The sequence below is a fragment of the Grammomys surdaster genome, unplaced genomic scaffold, assembly GCF_004785775.1.
Source record: "Grammomys surdaster isolate TR1022 unplaced genomic scaffold, NIH_TR_1.0 125698, whole genome shotgun sequence".
In the NCBI taxonomy this organism is placed as follows: Eukaryota; Metazoa; Chordata; class Mammalia; order Rodentia; family Muridae; genus Grammomys; species Grammomys surdaster.
In genome coordinates this window covers 1,665,386-1,681,574 of record NW_021620534.1, presented here as the reverse complement: position 1 = coordinate 1,681,574, position 16,189 = coordinate 1,665,386, and the positions used below count along the sequence as shown (strand labels likewise).

The following is a 16,189-nucleotide window of genomic DNA, read 5'->3' as shown; positions in this document are numbered from 1 at the left end:
GGAGGAGAGGGAGAGGAGGAGAGAGGGAGAGGGAGAGAGGAAGAGGGAGGGAGAGGGGGAGAAAGGGAGAGGGGGAGGGGAGGGGGAGAGGACGAGAATAGTGGGGAAGAGTGCAGTCTTTAACATTTCTGAAGGTTTTCTTTTGGTAAGCTAACATTTATGATGTCTGGGATTTTTCAATATAAATAAACTTTGAAAGTTTATTCCAGGTTGCGAAAAGCACAGCAATATCTTTTATGCTCTGTAAGTTAAAACTTCCTTAAAATACATATTCTCCAAATTAAGCAAGTGGGTCCCATCTCTAATCAAGACAAAATCCTCAAAGTGTGATCCCTGGGTTAGAAACATCTGACTTACTTGAGAACTTGTCAGAAACACAAAAACCAAAGGCCCACTTCTAATTACATAAATCGCAAACTCTCCAGTTGATGACTCTCCAGATGACTAACACAGTTTTAAAACTCCATACCAATGAAACATCAGCTGGGGGTAGGAGCCTGCCACCTACAAGTTTTTAAATCCTAAAGTGATGCTAATATGCTGCCAAGGTTAATTTTAATATACTAAGTCTTGGGTAGGGCATCAGATTTTTTTTCTTTTTTGTTTTTTCTGGACAGGACTTCTCTGTGTAGCTTTGGCTGTACTGGAACTCCATCTGTAAACTAGTCTGGCCTCAAACTTACAGAGATCCTCCTGCTTCTGCCTCCTCTCCTAAGTTCTGGGATTAAAACCATGTGCTACCATTGCCCAGGCCAGGTATCAAATGTCATATGTGCACAAAATGTCACTATCACTCTCCATCTCTTCTTGTAAGACTGAGTCCCTACACCTGCACCTTTTATTTCCTTGGCTAGGCTGGAAACCAGCAAATCCCAGCTATCTTCCTGTCTGGGCTCCCCCTTGGAGCTGGACTATGAGAAGACCTGGAATGCCCAGATTCTGAAGTGGGTACTGAGATCATAACTGAAAAGCAAGCTTACTTTCCCACTGAGCCATTCCTCCATTCTGAGACTCTGAAGTTTTAACACTCCAATTCTAATGTTAATAGCCTAATGACATCCCATTTGCTTAAATAAATTGTCTTTATGTTACAAATATCAGTAACTAGAATGACTATTTCCAGGATGTTATATCTTATTTTTATAATGGCAAACATCATCACTTGAACGTCCTAGAATGATACATATTTTAAAATGAAGAACCATATAGAAAAGAACAAAGAATACACCCAAAAAGTACTCAGCAGATTGCATTCCCTGAAAAAGTATATATTCACAAGTCATATATCCAGTTATATTTTTACTTTTTTTCTTTTGAGGGATGAGACAGGGTCTCCTCTGAATCACATACCAGCCTCAAATTTACTATCCTTAGCTCACCACATTCACCAACCACAAGATTACTTTTATTTATAATGAAATACACAATAATATTATTATGTAAAAACCTCATGATTAGCAAATGTTTATGTACTAACAACACAGATCTTGTTCATTTTGTTTTTGTTGTAGTTCTTGCTTAAGTACTTTTGAAACAGTGAAGTAGTTTGAACATACTGTCAACATCATCTATAAATAACCATTCTACCACTAATACTCTTTCATAAAACCAAAAAACATATTATTTGAGATTATAAAATTTGGAATTAAGTATCTAATTTATAATTATCTCTTTTCCTTTTTCCTCATTTCCCCTAACAAAAGCTGAATATGAATTTTTAAATTTTTCATATTAATCAGTGGACCACTGTTCTAGTTTGCTTTCTACTATGATAAACAACATGACCAAAGAAGAAAGGGTTTATCTGCCTTAGAGATTACTGTGTCTACCTCTACATGGCCCAAAATGGAACAACTATAGTGGGCCAAACCCTCACACATTAATCAACAATCAAGAAAATACATCATAAACATGTTCACAGGCCAATCTGAGGGAAGCAATTTCTCAATTAATATTTTCTCTATTTTTAAAAACCTTTGTAAAGGTTTTGACTTTTTAATTTATTTCTTTAATGTATGTGTGTATGTGGTTTATGTGAGCTATGTGCACCATATGCATACAGAATACTGGGAAGAGGGCACTGAAGTCCTTGGAACTAGAGTTACAGAACTAGAGTTATGAGTGGTCATGTGAGTGCTGGGAACTAAACTCATGTCCTCTGAAAGAACAATGCCCTTAACTCCTGAGCTATCTCACCAGCCCTGACATTTCTACACCCAGGTATTTCTACACTTGTTTCAAATTGACATAAACTACGTCACTTATAAAATACTTTCAGATACATTCTCCAATCACAGGTATCATTTATAATTTACAGAAAATTGTAACAAAAAGGATATAAGAGGGAGATGGCCTAAAACTGAAAGCAACAAAGCCAGTACTTAAACCTGTAACTTTCCCATCTTCAGTCAATTCCTAAGGATTACTGACTGACACAGCCATATACTAGTACTTATTGATTCCTAAGATAACCAAAATTAATTTTTCTTGATGACTTCTTATCCTCTCAAGGTACAACCCTTTCTTCTTAGAATTCTGTTTCATATCATCTAATATTAAATAAATGTATAAAGAAACCATCTTTTTTGAGTTCCTGTTATTTTAAACTACATAAACAGCACAGAAAATTATTATTTGAATCCTGTAGTTTCCTATAAAGTTGAGATTCTCTTTTAAAAACCTTGTACAGGGCTGAAAAAAACAAGTGTTGACAAAGATAATGTCTCCATGGAGACCCTTAAGTAAATATCTTTATTATCTAGCTTCTTTATCAATCCAACCACACTTGTCTTAGTGATGAATCAAGGAAACTGATTTCTATCTGTCTGCATCAGTGGTTTTCAACCTTCCTAATGCTGCAACCCTTTAATACAGTTCATGTTGTGGTAACCCCAACCATAAAATTACTTTCACTGCTATTTCATAAGTGTAATTTTCCTACTGGTATACATTATAATGCACATATCTGTGTTTTCAAATGGTCTTAAGCTACTTCTGTAAAAATGTCAGTGGACCCATCCCCAAAACGAGTTGAGACCCCACAGGTTGAATACCACTAGTCTACATAAACATTCCAACAAAACTAAGCTTCCTGGTTTGTAAAACATGTTAATTACTATCTGTGTACCAGCTGGTTCAAGATTTTGATCTATGTTTGCTAATTCATCATTTTGGAGGTAATATAAAAGAAAGAAAACTTGGTTGGTTGTTATTAATGACAGTGTCTCATATTGTAGGTCAGGCTGACCTTGAACTCACTAGTAATTGCAGGTTAACCTAGTCCTCTCTATATTCTCCTGTCTCAACCTGCGTTCTAGAATTACAGGCATGAGCCACCATGCCTGACTCTGATCATTTTCTAGTGTAATTAAGAATATCTTCCTTTCTACTGTCAAGAAAAAAGTCGGTGGCAAGAACAATGGGAAAATCAACTCTAAAAAACCAGACTCTTTAAATTTCTAAGTAACTCACTTGATTTTAGAGGGAGAAAATGTCTGGCTGTGATTATTTCTATATTATCTCAATTATCTTTAATGTTTATCCAGAAAATCAATTTTTTTAAATATAAAAAATTGGTCAGCCGGGTAGTGGTGGCATGTGCCTCCACTCCGGAGGAAGAGGTAGGCGGATCTCTATGAATTAGAGGCCAGCCAAATCTACACAGAGAAAAACAAAAAACAAAAGTCAACTGCATTTCCTTATCATCCCATAACTATATATACAGTAGCCTGGTATTAAGACATGAACTTTAGAAGGTTAACTGATTCCTTTGCTTTCATTAGGTAATCTGTCATATCATAGCCAATTCCAAAGTTTTTTATTTTCTTATTTAACTAAGGCAGTATATCGTTTTTCATTCTCTTTCTTCTGTACAGACTTTTTTTTTAAGTGAGAAAGGAAAATTTTTTTGAGTGTCATATACAGTATGTAGTACACTGGAAGGAAGATAAGGATCATGAGTTCAAGGACAAAATGAAGTACACAGTGAGTCTAAGCTAGCCCAAGCTATATACCAAGACTGTTCCCAAAAAAAGTAAAACAGGCCAGGCAGTGGTACCACATGACTTTAATCTCAACACTCAGGATAAAGAAACAGGTGGATCTATGTGAGTCCAGCCTGATCTACCAGATGAGTTCCAGGACAGCCAGGGCTATACAAAGACACCCTGACTTGAAACAAACAAACAAACAACAAATAAAACAGAATGGGGTTGGAATATGAATGTGATTATACATATATTACAGCTATATAAAAAGTACAGAAAATAGTTACTTGAATACTATCATATTCCACAACATACACACACACAGATATATTTTTAAATATATATATATATATATGCATATATATATATATATATATATATATTTAAAAATTAAGTAATATTCACAAAACCCACAGAATATTCTAGACCAAGCAAACTATTTATTAGAATAACTATTTGCAGAGGCTATTAAAACCAGGCCCTTTCACAGACCTATGAAGATCAGCAGATATTAGTGTAAGATAACAGTGGAAGAATTATTTTTTAAAAATCATGAGACTAATCAAATTCTCACTATTGGAATCGGAAACCTATGTAAAATTTAAGAAATTCACTGCTTACTTATAGATTAGGGATCAAAGAATGATATAATTCACAAACCTGCTAAATCTTTTATTAAAGAAGTATTAAAGTTTTGACTTTAGTTAATCCTCATTCACAACAATCTAAGATGCCGTGGATATCTTTAATTTCAATAATTAGGATCATTATAAGCATTTGATTTTTCTCAAGATACACAAGTTTTATTCTAAAAACTCTGCATTTCCTTATCATCCCATAACTATATATACAGTAGCCTGGTATTAAGACATGAACTTTAGAAGGTTAACTGATTCCTTTGCTTTCATTAGGTAATCTGTCATATCATAGCCAATTCCAAAGTTTATCATTCTACTTTCATTTAAAACAAAACCAAGAGCTAGAATGAAGGCTGTCAGTAAAGTGTTTGCTGTGCAAGCTTGAGGGCTTGCATTTGATTCCTAGGACTGGGTAGGTGGTGACAGTTAATCTAACTGAACAGGATAGCTCCAGATTCAATAAACAGGCACTGTCCCAAAATATAAAGTGGAGCTCTATGGAGGGAGCAAATCAATATCAACCTAGTAGTACCTACTCATCACACATGCTTATGTACATGAGTATGTACATATATACAATCTCACAAAGATAGCCATAATTTTTCTAAAGAAAATATAAAATAATCATTTTCCAAAGTTTTGAGTAAAAGATAAAGATATCTTTCAGGTATCTCAATATACTCAACTCAGGTAACAGTTAAGTATAGGATATTTAAAAAACTCAGAAATCTATGAGGAATGGCTTATAAGTTTATCTAGAACTAATAACTCTAAATGGTAAGAACTACAATTTTTTTGTTTTGAGGGTCACTCACTATCCTAGACTCAATTTATTATACAACAGAAACTCTGATCATATCGTGAACCCCAAGACAGCATACTAGAAAAACTTGACTTTAGTTGTGGTGTGGCTCAGCCCTAGCACACACCTTTAATCCAAGAATGTTCTGTTTATTATAAACAAGATTAAATAAAGTCAATCACAAATTAAAAGGCAGGCCAAACAATCAATTGCCAGGGAGTGGAAAAAGTAAGAAGGACAAATAGAGAGAAACACAGGAAGTAGAAAGGAGGGTCAGTTAGTTTGAAGGTTTTTCAAGACAGTGCAGGGAGGGAGAACGAGCTCTTTTATTCCGGGACATTGGTTAAGGAGGAAGGTCAGCTGGCTGTTTTCTTTGCCTGTCTAAGCTAGCAGGCTTTCACCCCAGCATCTAGCTCCTGAGTCTTCACTTGGAAAAACTGAATGATTTGGATTTTTTTTCTTAAAAACAACACTGATCTTCCTGCCTTCACTATCAAAGTGTGAAGACTACAAAGGGGCACCACCATGCCCACATAAGAATGGAAATTAATGACCAGAAAGCTCTTATTGAACATAAAGTACTAATTTTCTGCAAGTTAAAAGATTTTCACACTAAACAAGACTAACGGTGTAAGTACAATAAGTCATACTCTATTCACAAACTTCACTTTTCTTCAACGGATAAAATGTTTTAAAATGTTTCAGATGTCATGTTGTGGTTGCTTTATATATGTATGTTCACACATATGTATATATGTTTATAAAAGTATCCATGTGTGTACTTTTACTTTTGTAAACAAACCAAAATACTTGTGTATAGCTATTGTGGGAGTTTGAATATGTGTGGCCCATGGGACGTTTCCCATGGCACTATTAGAAGCTGTGGCCTTCCTGGAAGAGATGTGGCCTTGTTAGAAAAGTGTGTCATTGTGAAGGCAAGGCAAGTGTGTTAACACTGGGCAAGGCAAGCTCTGCCCAGTTTGAAACAAAGTAGTCTCTCCTGGCTGGAGTCAGATCAAGATGGACAACTTTCATCTCCTTCTCCAGCACCATGCCTGCCTGGACACTGCCATGCTTCCTGCCATGATGATAATGGACTGAACCTCACAAACTATAACCCAGTCACAATTAACTTTTTCCTTTAGAAGAGTTGCCTTGGTCATGGTATCTCATTATAGCAATGAAACACTAAGATAGCTATACACATGTTCTACCACTGAGTTATATCCTTACCTAGTAATGGTAGCCTTTTTTTTTTTAATTATAAAAGAAAGTTTATTTGGGATCTAGGAAGGAGGTATTGGGAAGAGAGTAGAGGCAGAAAAAGAAAGTGAACAAAGGAGAACAGAAAGAGAGAGGAGAGACAAAGAAGGGAAGACGACAGCCAGAAACACATAGGGAGAAAGGAAGAAGAGGGAGAGGGAGAAAGAATGACTAAGGGCATTCTTATATGTGGTTAAACTATAACTGTCAACTGCTTAAGTTTAATAAACTTTTATATTTTAATTTTATAATAGTTTTATTTTTCAAAAGCTTTTTATATGGTCAAACATTGCACAGAATTTAATTCAGTCAACTGCTTAAGTTTAATAAACTTTTATATTTTAATTTTATAATAGTTTTATTTTTCAAAAGCTTTTTATATGGTCAAACATTGCACAGAATTTAATTCCTCTACCAACTGAGAAAAAGTAAAGCCAACCAGGAATATACCATTTCTCATCCATCAGATGGAATTATGAATTAAAGATTCATAATATTCAGAGTGAGCAACACTCAACTTGAAGGTAGGAATATAAAAAGGAGCTTTTTATGAAAGCAAACTAAGAATCTGTCAAGATTTTTTCTAAGAATCTAATAAGCAGAAGTGCATTTACACAACAAAGATCTAAAAGTAAACATGCTGCCAACCCTAGTACATTATACATATAATCCCAACTTGGAGACTGATACAGAAGGATTGTTGGTTCGAGGCCAGGTTAGGCTACACAGAGTTACAGGCTATTCTGGGTTGTATATTAAGATTCTTCCTCAAGCAAATGCAAATTTAAAAATTGCATCAACAAAAATGTGTGTTTCTTTTTTAAAGAATTAAAATTCTGTGATGAGCTAAATGTCTATGTTTATTATGATGTTGGTCCTAAATGTTCCCCAAAAAGACCAAGTGCTGATAACACTACCAGTAGACTATGAAACCTGACATGTGGGGCCTGGTGATAGGAGATGAGATTACTAGAAAACCTAAAATAGAAAATCTTACAATGGAGAGAAGAACCATGTTCCTTCTTGGCTCGCTTCTCTTCTCAGATGTCATAAATTAAGTAATCACCTCCTCATTCAAATGTACCCACCATGATGTTTCTGCTTCACCACAGCCCAAAAGGAAATGATCCAAAAGACCATAGCCTGAAACCAAAAACCAAAATAACCTATTCCTCCTTTTAAACTGTTTATCTCAGATATTTTGTCACAGGTCTAGAAGGATTAACATAAGCCTTATCATGCATGTATATCATACTCATAAATCATCCTATAAAAATACTATACAATTGTAAAAAAGAACAAGGCTTGGGGCTAGAAAGATGGCTCAGTGGTTAAGAACATTTGCTGTTCTTGCAAAGGACACATGTTTAGTTTCAAACACAACACACAGTAACTCAAGACTACCTATAATCCAGTTCCAAAACCAATCTGAAACCCTCTTCTCACTTCCTTGGACACTGCATGTACATGGTGTACATACATACATACATACATACATACATACATAAATGTAGGCAAGCACTCACTTAAAATAAGTAAATCTTTTTTAAAGAAAAAAAAGTCTATCCATACTAGTAACAAGATTCTCACAGTAGAAGTCTGAAAGGTACAAAATAACATGTATAATATGAACCTGCATTAGTTTTTTTGTGCTGTTATAGCCAACAGATACAAACTTGCTGAGTTAAAACAAAAGAATTTGGGCTGGGAATATAGCTCAACTGGTAGTATGCCTAGCCTGCATGAAGCCCTGAGTTAATTCTCATAACATATAAACCAGTTTATGTTGAAATTCAAAATCATATTTGGCTATATAGCAAACTCAAGGCCAGCTCAGGTCTTGTATGGAACTCTATGAAGGAAAAAAAAAAAAAGGTTCTCAAAACTCCGGAGGTCTTAAGTCTAAAATCAAAGTGTGAGTATAACCTTACTTTCCCACTAGCCTTAAAAAGAGAACCCTTACCTGTTCAAGGTATGCTAACTGGCTTATGGCTTGTATAACTTTAATTTCTGCTTGTTAAAATCTTCTACATGTCCCATATTTTCTTCTAAGGTGACTTATCATTCATTGTATTGAGACTTCACCCTAATCCAAAATGACCTCACCTGAAATCCTTAATTAAAATATGCAGAAATTATCCAAAGTCCCATTCACAACTTCCACAAATAAAGACTTAGGCATATCCTTTGGGGAGACAGGGGGAAAGGCATTATTTAACAAAAAATATTTTTGTTTTTAAATCATAGTTATATATAAAAAATCATTAACAGTGATTATAGCTTTATGAAAGAAAATTCTCATTCTCGTGCTCTATTTAAAATTGCTTCCAGTACTCAATGGTTTTATCTTGCTCTACTTTCTTCAACAAGAATACTTTACACCTATCATTTAAGCTGCTTACTTATATAAAAAATTATTTTTAAGTTGTATCCTCCTCTCCAAATCGAAATGAAATTTCTAAGGCAGATTTCTTGCCTGATTTGTTCACAGATTAACTAGAATATAGTCTGTTAAGCACTGTGTTTGAATACTTTTTTAGTTATAAAATTTACTTTAAAAGGCCACCATTCTAGAATTATATATAATTCACTCAGTACACAAATATTATTATATGTCTATAAATTTCACATATCTATAAATATAACCTACTTCCATTTTTATCACCTCGATCCTCCTCTAAGAAAAACTACTTTATATCTTTTCTGCTACCAAATGCAATTTACTTGAAGGAGACTGGAGTGGGGAATGTTGAAAACCAAATCCAGTGCCTTGATCAGGCCAGGCACTTGCTCCATGACTCAAGCTATGCTCACCTCCCATAACTTCAGTTGTTAAATTCACTTTAAATTCATTACTTTAAAGTTTTCTTGATCACCTAACTCTTGACAAATAACTTTCCTTTGGCAGAGTATTTTAGTTTGTTTTTTTTTCTTTTTTTTCTTTTTTGGCCTCTTTTGGGAAGTGGGAAAAGGAAACAAAGTAAAAAAGAATTACCTGAAAATTTTTCCTGAAGTTACAGTATCTTCCTTTGTATCCTAAGCCCACAAATGTGCAGTTTGCCAGAGGGAGTCATAAATGGATACTTAGGATCTGAAAACTCTTTGCTGGATACTTATATAATACAATCTTAGTCACTAAGTTGACAAATCACTAAAATAAAAAAAAAAAACAGATTGACCACTACAACCTGAAATTAATAATCCTTAAGTCTCCTACAAAATTTTCAGAGGAACCATTAAGAAATTAATTGCAGATAGGCTTGATGAATTCTAAGATACAAAAATAGATCTATCTAAAAAAGCCTATCAAATTGGCACATACACATCTTTAAATATCCTCTTACCATATTATACCTTTCATTCTTTGTCTTGCCTGAAAATGCTTATAAACTCACTTTAGATATCCAAAGTTACCCTGCTATAGAAAAGAAATCATCCTTTCTCTGTTGTGCTGTGTTCTTCTAGACTCCTACCATATGACAGTCCTCCTAGTTCCTTGATTTGGTATACTCAAGTTATTTCTTCTCTGTCCAGAAAGCTTTGCAGAGAGCAACTATTTGCAAAAACTGACTTCAGATACTCATGCTATCCTCTAGTTCTGTTATTGAGCCAGAAAGCACTGAAGAAAAAGGATAACTAGCTGGTTTCTAATCTTAGTCTATGAATAACTAGAAGCACTTAACCTTTCAGGCTCACTCAAGTTTTCTTAGCCATATTAAATGAGTATACAGAATTAACATATCAGAAACCCATTCTGGCTACACAAGTTAGAAGAATATAAGTATTATCACAAATTGTTTAGGCACACATAACACTCCCAACCTTGTGTTAGTGAATCTTTAGAAAACTTGAAATATTTTCTTCTAGAATTGGTAAAAAATGTAAATAAAGAAAATATCCAATAAAAGAAAAAGAATTGAGTAATTCATCCAGATATTACAATTATGTTCTCTTTGTGTAAAATTGATTTTTTATACACTTTGCTTTCTGTTGCTGTGATAAAACACTGATCAAAAAAGCAACTTGAGGAGAAAAGGGTTTATTTTATCTTACAGCTTACCTCCATCATCCAGGGTAGTAAAGGCAAGAATTCAATGGAAGGACCTGGAGTCAAGAGCTGAATGAAGCAGTGACCATGGAAGGGAGACTCTCCTTACTGGTTTGTTCAGCTACTTTTTTTTTAAACAATTCAAGCCAACCTGCCTAGGGATAGCACCACCCACAGTGGGACCTCTTTTGTCAATTAACAATTAAGAAAATATCAAAGACATACCCACAAGCCAATCTAATAAAGGCAATTTTTCAACTGAGGTTCTCTCTTCCCAAGTCACTCCAACACAGTGACTCTTAATTAAAATTTACAGGAGGCTAAGGCAAAGGATTCCAAGTTCAAAGTCAGCTTCAACTATACTGCCAAGACTCTATTTATTTTAAAAAAAAAAAAAAGAAGAAGAAGAAAAAAGAAAAACCAAAGAAATAAATATCAACTGACACACTACACATTCTACACATTCTATCCTCATTGGTTGGTTGGTTGGTTGGTTGGTTGGTTGGTTGGCTGGTTGGTTAGTTGGTTTTTGTTTTTGTTTTAAGACAAAGTCTGGATTATGTAGCTCTGACTGTCCTGAAACTCACTATGTAGACCAGGCTGACCTTGAACTCACAGAAATCCACTTGCCTCTGCCTCCTAAGTACTGGGATTAAAGACATATGTCAACACACCTGGCTCTATTCTCATTTTTAAAAAAAGAATCTCATGTTTGTTTAGCATGCTCAAGGACCTAAGTTTTACACCACTTTGAACTGTATGTTGCAACCTGATACTGTCTCAGTCCATTTCACCTAAGATGTGAATGATTCCTTGGTCCAGCAAATTGACTGTAAAATAATCACTTAGCAGCATCCTGGGTCATCAAAAATAACTGCAGTGCTTTTGGTACATTTTATTTAGTAATAGCCCTAAAATACAAGATCACAGCAATTCAGATATACCAAAGAACAGACATGGTGACAAACACCTGTAATTTAGCACTTGGAAATGAGACATGGGAGAATTACAAGGTCAATGACTCCCTGAGATACAGAGTAAAAACCCTCTCTCAAAAGAATCACATATTAAAACCAGATATGCTAAAGAGAAGCTAAGTTTAAAAAAAAAAAAAAGAGTATACTAAGATACTTTGAAGGAGAAAAGACAACCAATCATATTACATTGCTTTAGTTTTATTTTATTCAGTAATGGGGATTTGTAGTAGTCTAAATGAGACTGGCCCCATCATATATTTGCATGCTTATCCCCAGTAGCTGGGCTGTCAGAGAAAGATTAGAAGATGTGGCTTTGTTAGAGGAGGTGTGTCAATAGAAGTGGGCTTTGAGGCTTTAAAGGAAATAACAGGCCCAACGTCTGTGTCTCTGTGAGTCTGTGTCTCCCCTCACCACAACCACCCACCCCACTCTGCTTACCTGCCTGCCTGCTTGTCTCTGTACCTACTGCCCAAGATCAAGGTGTAAAACTCTCAACTACTTAACACATTCCCTGCCTGTGTCCCGACATGTTCTCTTCCATAATGATAATGGACTAAGCCTCAAACTGTAAGCACGCACCCAATTAAGAGTTGCCATGGTCATGGTATCTCTTCACAGCAATTGAACATTAAAACAGTGATCAAACCAGAGCCTTACACACGCTAAGTGCCTATCACTAATCTATACTCAGTCCAAATTAACCAATTGATATTAAGTATTATGGTTAATCTCTTATTGCACCTAATTTAAAAAAATAAACTTTTATTACAAGTATATGTATCACTACTATTCTTAGGTTTCAAGCATCTACTTAAGGATGTAAGAATATATCCTCCATGTCTAAGAGAGAGAATTAACACTATATTCCAGAATTCTAATGTCCAGTCAGACACATGCAATGTCCACAAAACACCTTATTGAAGAAAACTATTGCTTACCTTTGGTGAGTAGCTGTCATCCTTCATTCACCAGCTAAGCAGCAGGAATCTAAGGGAACAGATCATATCCCTGGTATGACTGGCTAGCTTACAATTGTGTATGATAAGTTCCTTATCCAAAAAAAATCTGCACCATGTTTTGGTATGTCCAACGAATGACTCTGTGTACATCCATCCTCACAAACAGTGCTGCTTCAACCCTACTATGCTAAAGTTAAATGGCTTCCTCAGCAGCTTCTGAACATATGAAAGACACAAAACCCATTTTTCCTTTCATTATAAGAATCAAACGCTAAGAATGGGCAGGCTGGTGGCTGACTAAAAACAACAGAAGTCAGTGATTGCACAAAAATAGTAAGGTGACGGGCATGCTTCCTTATTACTAATCACTTTAAATGTAAGTAGCTAAATTCATAAAAGACACATCAGTAGAATTGATTTCTTTTAAGACAATAAGCACAAATAGTTTCAAAATGAAAGGATGGAAAAAGATCAGTGCAAGCTAATAAAAAGTGCTAAAGTCCTCATATTAATAGTAGACAAAATATATTTTTAACCAAAAATCATTGCCAAGGCCAAAGTGCAGTGCACGTGGATCAAAGAGTTCATTCATCAACACATAACAATTATAAAATTATAAACCAAATAACTAGAGAACTGAAAAGAGAAATAGAGAGTTCCATATTTGGACACTTCATAACCTCACTTTCAATAATGGAAAAAATTTCTGAGCTAAATATAAACAAAGAAACAGAAGTTCTGGAACAACACTACAAACAAATTAGACTTGGCACACACATCCAGAATATATTACTCAATATCAATAAACATGTATTCTTCTCCAATAAAATTAAAATTCATCAGGATACTCCATACTTGGGGAACAAAACAATTCTCAATAAACTTAACCAGGTTCAAATTATAATGAATTCTCTTCAGCCACAATAGAATCAAATTAGGTCAAAAACAGAAGGAAAAGTGAAAAATTCAGTTTAGCTTAACCCTAAATAAATAATAGGTCAAAGAATAAATGATTTGGAAAACCTTATATTCAAAAAATTGGAACATCTAGATGAAAAGAAAAAAAAACTGCTATAGCTAACTTAAGATTAAAAACTCAACAGACCCATGACAAGATAATAAATTAGTAATAAAAAGCTTTCTCCCCACTCCCCCAAAAAAGTTTAAGATCAAAGAGCTTTACTAGTAAATTTCATCAAACATCTAACACACATTCCACTCAGTACTACTCAAACTCAGAAATTAGAGGACTCAACCACACATGGTGGCTGAACTCATAATCCCAGCACTTAAGAAGGAGTAGTAGAAAGATCATATAAGACCAAGGCTAGTCTTGTCTATATAGTGAGCATGGTAGTTTGAATGAGAATGACCCCCAGAGGGTCATATATTTTAATGCAGTGCTGCAATTCGCAGAACTGTTTGGGAAGGATTGGGGTGGGGGGCTTGTTGGACAATGTGTGTCACTGAGGTTCGGGGTTCATAAGCCCTCACCATTCCCTGTTACCTTTTTCTTTCTTTACCTCATGATTATGTCTTAGGATTTAAATTCTTGAGAATTGCTCCAGTGCCATGCCTTCCTGCCTACTGCCATACTCCCTGCCAAAATGGTCATTGACCCACGCTCTGAAACCATAAATAAGCCCCCAATTAAACTCTTTCTTTTATAAATTGCCTTGGTCATGGTGTTTTTCACAGCAATAGAAAAGTAACATTTGAGGCCAGCTGAGACTACATGTTGAGAGTAAGCTTCAGAACAAAAAGCAAAAAAATATATTTCTTAACTTTAACAGCAAATAACTTTAACTTGCTGTTAAAGGAGAAAAATTAGAAGAGGAAATAATAACACACTTGGTGACAGCAGCATGATCCGAATACTAAGGACAGATAAGAAACCACAAGAAAACTGAAGACTTAATACTCCTTGAATATTAAAGCAAAAACTCAAGAAAATATAAACAAACCAAGTACACAGGCACATGAAAAAGATTACACGCTACACATGGGAACACATTACTATAATCCCAGCACTCAGTAGGCAGAGGAAGGAAGACTACTTCAAATTGGAGGCCAAGATAGTTTATATAAAGAAAGCAAATTCCATGCAAGTCAGCCAGGGTTACAGAATAAGACCCTGTCTCAAAACAAATTGTCCACCAAGACCAAGTGAAATTATCCTAGAAATGCAAAAACAGTTCACTATAAGACTATACTATACCACACTGACAGAATGAAGGAAGATGCCACATGATCACCTCAGTAGGCAAACATGAAAAGGCATTTGGGTAAGTTAGCATGGTTCTTTTTAACATGGAGGCACAAAAAGCCAACAGTTAACAATAGTTAATGGTAAGCCAGGTGTGGGTACCTGCCTTTGATCCCAGCACTAGGGAAGAAGCAAGCAGATCTCTATATGAGTTTGAGGCCTGGTCTACATAGCAAGTTCTAGGAGAGCCAGGATGATATAGTTGAGATCCTGTCTCAAAAATAAAACAAACAAACAAACAAAATCATACAACAGTAAACAAATAAAAGCTGTTTTCTAAAATCAACAAAACACAGGTGCTAATTTTCAATAATGCTATTTGGCAGCATAGTAGAAATTCTTAACATACAACTGTGAACAGGAAGATGCCTACCTCTACTTGAAGATATGATTCCAAAGAATTCACAAAAATAAAGCAAAAAAAAAAAAAAGACAATAAGCAAATAATGCAATTGGGAACAGCTACAGGATACAAGACCAAAAACAAACAAACAAACAAACAAAGCAAACAAAAACACCCTATTGAATTTCATTATAAATAATTTCAAAAGAAAATTAATTAAATGAACTCACTTAAAACACCATCCAAAAGTTATAAAGTACTAAAAAGAGAACACAAACATGACTACACCAAGTCTCCATGAAGGTTCAGAGAGCCATACAAAATGGCTAAAAGTTGGAAATCTAAAACTTGACATACTGGCACAAGCCTTAAGTTATAGCACTCAAACAGCAAAACAGATTAATAACTGCAAGTTCAAGGCCAATCTATACTGCACAGTAAGACTCAGCTAAGAAAAAGTCAGGAAAGAGTAGGGAGGAGGAAGAGAGAAGAGAAAAGAGGAGAGAGAAAGAAAAATGGGAGAGGGGCGGATGAGGAGACCAAATGCCCAACAGTTGATATACAAATTAACAAAATAAAATATTCCTAACGATAAAACTATTGAACTCTATCTCAAAAAAAGTAATGAAACAGTATAACATGAACAATCTTCAAACATATTAAATGAAAAAGGCTATATGATCTCAATTATTATGAAAAGGCCAAGCAAATATGGAGGAACAGACTAGTATTTGTTTGGGAGTGAAAGCAGAAATTAGAACTGACTACAGATGAGCCTAGACTTCTCTTTCGTGGATGATGAAATTTTTCCATTCTAAAACTAGATGGTGGTGATCATAATTTTCCAAATTATTATAACTAGGAATCACTAAATTATAAACTTAAAGCAAGATAATTGTACATTACA

The 16,189-nt window shown here is 34.9% G+C and overlaps 1 protein-coding gene across 3 annotated transcripts in view; it reads right to left on the bottom strand.

Annotated features, from left to right (window-relative positions):
* Nucleotides 1-16,189, bottom strand: part of Stag1 (stromal antigen 1) — a 344,086-nt gene that overhangs the window by 312,581 nt on the left and 15,316 nt on the right. The window contains exon 2 of one of the 3 annotated variants that reach the window (XM_028788048.1): nucleotides 12,653-12,701. The exons of the other annotated variants lie outside the window; for them this stretch is intronic. The gene's annotated coding sequence lies outside the window, so the exon portion shown is untranslated. The remainder of the gene's footprint in view (nucleotides 1-12,652; nucleotides 12,702-16,189) is intronic. 3 annotated transcript variants of the gene reach the window in all.